Here is a 4248-nt window from a genome sequence, read left to right as displayed (position 1 = left end):
AATTCTTCAGGTAGATGGGCACATGGAAGGAGGTTCTGCTTTTCTGACTCTTCTTTCCCAGTTGCTACCTGTCCTGGAACTGTAGTTTCAGTGTAATCTCTGTAGCTGCCAACCGCTAAATATACAGTATTTATGAAAATGTTCTTGAGTAACATCTGATAAATACAATTCATAACCTTCAGTGACCTTTCTTTGTTTTGGCTTGATGTTTGTGTGGAATGACCTGAGCACACAAGGAAATCCATATATTGTGGGTATATTGTTTCTTTCAATACACATTTGGATGATTAATGTCTGATAAAATCGCTTATTTCTCAGTGGGAATGTTCAAATTCCTTTCCATATCTAAAGTATTTTTTCTGATTATTATAGAGAAGTACTTCAGATTTCAGAGAATGAGGTGAACAGGAAACCTGAGTGTACTTTCTTAATGGAAATCTTAAAAGTAAGGTCTAATAGATAAAAACAAAACCCCCTGCTTCACAGATCCTGACTTGTTGACCAAGCCTCTGTTAATCTGGTTTTACACAGCCATTTTCAATTTCTACAATTAATTTTCAATCTTCAGGTAGATGGATAGCTGAAGGTAAATGGGCACATTCTCTTTTGGTCAATTACAATTAGAAGTAGACTGAGAGCTGGGCATGGATGTTTGGTTCAAATTCTGCTCAGGCACAAATGGACTTCAACTTTTAAAAAGTTGAAGCAAGGAATTCAAAGCATTTTGCACAATTTATCTCTGATTTCAACTGAAGATTTTTCCAGAGGCTCCTGCACTTGTACCTCTATTATCCAGAAGTGTTTCCAAATTCATTTCAGAAGAAGGGCCTAATCCATGTGTACATTCTTGATGGGTAAGGATTAACTTCTAATTTAATTAATGGGAATCACCATGTTTTATTAGTTTCACGTATGCATATGAACATACAGGGATCACTGTACTGAAATAAGGATCAAGGTGAAGAAATAGCTGTCTGTATTCATAACAGATTTCTTGATGGTCTGTTTATGTAAATCTGTTATATGTCTATATTATTATTATTGGGAGGAAGTACTTCAAATATTGCAATGTTCTATTTGAAAATCAATCTTGGTAGATAAGAAAGTGTATCAGGAGAGTTCTTTTCATCACAAGTACATGAGCTTGTTGCTATTGCCAGATCAGCATAACAGTGATGCAAAGAACACTGAGGAACAATACAGTGTATTTGTTTTCCCTGTTCTGTAGGAACATTAGGAACACAGAGAGCTGGTCATACTGAGTCAGACCCTTTACACTGACAGCAGCAATCCAACATTTCAGGTAGGGTGCTTTGCCAGCCCCACCTGAAGATGCCAGGGACTGAACTTGGGACCTTCTAAATGTATGCTATTTGAAAGAGCTCTAGCCCCTCTTACATTACATCTCTCTGGCATGAATATTAGAGAGTGAGAAATATCTTGCATGTATGGTTGATCTTCAGTGTGGCTTTGACAATTTTACCCTGAGCAGCTGAAGCAAAAGGGCCAGAGGAGATGGGACAGCCTTCTATGGCAGGGCCATGTGGGGAAAATAAAATCAGAGCAAGAGCACCCAGAGGTGACTTTAAGGTGACAGGGAGTTCCTGAGACTTCTATTCAGTGTTGTGAGACCTGAGGTGACTTAAGGATCTTCTCTGGGGTCATCTGAGCTGACCAGTGTTGCCAACAAGCCTCAAAGATATTCCTTGGAATGTTTTCTCAAAATCCCAAATCCCTGGAATTCCCCAATATTTATCGGAATATTCAGTCAAAATCCCTGGAAAGAAATTAATTAAATTCCCTGGATTCCAGGGAATTCCCTGGAAATTGGCAATGCTGGAGCTGACCGAGCCAGAATCATTGGATGCAGGAGGAATAAGACAGGAAAGCTTGCCTCAACACTTGAATGGACATTACTAAGGATAAGGTGATAGGAAGCTAGCTACCAGAGGGGTCAGGTTTGGTTTGTCCTTTATTAGCTTCGATGACCACCAGATAGTTCTTCTACTAATATCTCCACACAGAGCTTGGTTACAGCACATCTTGTACACACTTTTTTTTTTATTTATTTAAAAAATTTTTTTACATCTTTACATCAAGGTTTACACAACACAAGAGCAACAAATGATCCCATAAAAGTTCAACCTATATTATTGTACACACTTTTATATAGCAGTGGGCATAGTTGATTGAATAAAATTCCTGGGTGTGGCTGCAACCCCAAAACCTCTAAGCTGAAATGGTTGAATTTTACTTTTAAAAAGAGTGGATATACTGACAAATTGATCCAAAGCATCACCCTAATACTGTTCAGTTACTGATGGTTTCAACATTCTTCATTCTTTTTAAAAATAAATTTCTAACATTCTTTTATTTCACTAAAAACCTGAAGTTTCTCATTACAAAATTAGAAACGTTACAATTATAAATATTTTTTCTACATGTAAAATAAATTAGAATTAATGGCAAATATAACCTATCAAATGTAACCTATTGACCCTCTTGGTGTATTTTAAAAAAAGAAAGGAAAAGGAAAAAAAAAATAATTAAATATGACTGCAAACTGTTTTTAATGCAAATAAAACAAAAACCTATTGAACACTGAAAAAAAATTGTTCACTTATTCTGAGTGCAGTTTTGTCAGTATGATAAATTCTAGTACAGGTGGGAGTTCTGGAGAGCAGTAACTATAGAAAGAAATTACCTATTTAGGGAAACTGATTCTTAAATTTTGGGAAACTGTTCTTAAGATCCATTTCAATTCAGCTCCCAGCCTGACTTATGTTTCTGAAATGGTATCGTTTACTTCATTGCTGAAATGAAATGGCTTTCTCTATTTTGCTGCCCAATTTGGGGCAGGTGAAATGTGAAGGGACATCTCAGTTTATTGTGTGAGGAGGGGGATAGATTACACTTTTTAGATTGAGGAGCGCATGGCTTAATTTGTCTTTTGGAAAAAGCAGAGTCGCCCATGTATTCCTAAGCATCCTCTTTCTTTCTCTTTCTTCCCTTAAAAAGTCCACTTGGGAAGATAATAATACAATTATATACATCTTTACTCAGAAGCTAGGCCTTTTGATTCCAGTGCTTAAGAGATGAAGCTCAAGGTGTCAAGAAAGGGAAGAAGAAGGAAGTATGCTTGAGACTTGATAACTGGGGAAGCATGGGAAAGGGGAGAGATGAAGCATGTTAACTGACTGGTGGGTGGTGAATTCTATAGTTTGCAGAAGCAGAGTTGAAGTACAGTGGATCCTTGTTATATGCTGGGGTTTGGTTCCAAGATCCCCTGTGTATAACAAAATCCGTGTATGCTCAAGTCCCATTGAATATAATGACATAGCAAAATGGTGTCCCTTATAAAAATGGGAAATCAAGGTAAATTTATACTGTTCTGGAATATTTTCAAACTGTGTATGCTTGAATCCGTGTATAAAAAATCCGTGTATAAGAAGGGCCGACTGTATAAGAGAAAGGAAAAGGAGGGAGTTCTTCACAATTCTAGTTGCAGCAAAGGAGAATGAGTTGCCTGGAAGGGCTAAAAATATCTGAAACTCCAAGATGGGAACAGGAAAGGATCATAATCTGAGACCATTGCTATAGGAAGACTCTGCCATCAGATGTTGCTTGACACCTTGAGCTTCTTCCATCAGTTTTAATGAGCAGTAGGAAAAAGGACTATGGCAAGGCATGGTGGATGAAGTACCTCATGGTGCATAGTCCTTTAAAGAGGTGTGAGAATTCTACTGTTGAGTAAAACAACTCAGTTCAATTCAAAAAGAGATTGGGCAGATACCTTCTAAGGATGCTATAGTTGGATCTACTTCACTGAGTGGTGGTGGTGGTGGTGGGGTTTGGGTTCAATGGCCTATGGGGGTCGTTGAATCCAATGGTCAACTCTACAATTCTATAATTCCAAGATCCTTACACACAGTAACACACATGCCCATAGACTGAACTATCCCAGGCACAACACTAGAGACAGTAAGAGCCGTTTGAGAGTGGAACACATTCCCTTGGAGGGTGGTGTAGTCTCCTTCTTTGGAGGTTTTTAAACAGAGGCTGGATCACCATCTGTCAGGAGTGCTTTGATTGTGAGTTCCTGCATGGCAGGAGGTTGGACTGGATGGTCCTCGAGGTCTCTTCCAACTGCATGATTCTATGATTATAACACTTGTAACTTTCCCCCCATTTATTCCAGTGTTAAGGCAAATGGATCTAGTAGCATGGCATTTCAGGGGGTTGGACTGG

This window comes from Sceloporus undulatus, chromosome 3, assembly GCF_019175285.1.
Source record: "Sceloporus undulatus isolate JIND9_A2432 ecotype Alabama chromosome 3, SceUnd_v1.1, whole genome shotgun sequence".
Classification (NCBI taxonomy): Eukaryota; Metazoa; Chordata; class Lepidosauria; order Squamata; family Phrynosomatidae; genus Sceloporus; species Sceloporus undulatus.
The sequence above is the reverse complement of the archived record's forward strand: the minus strand, read 5'-3'. Positions refer to the sequence as shown.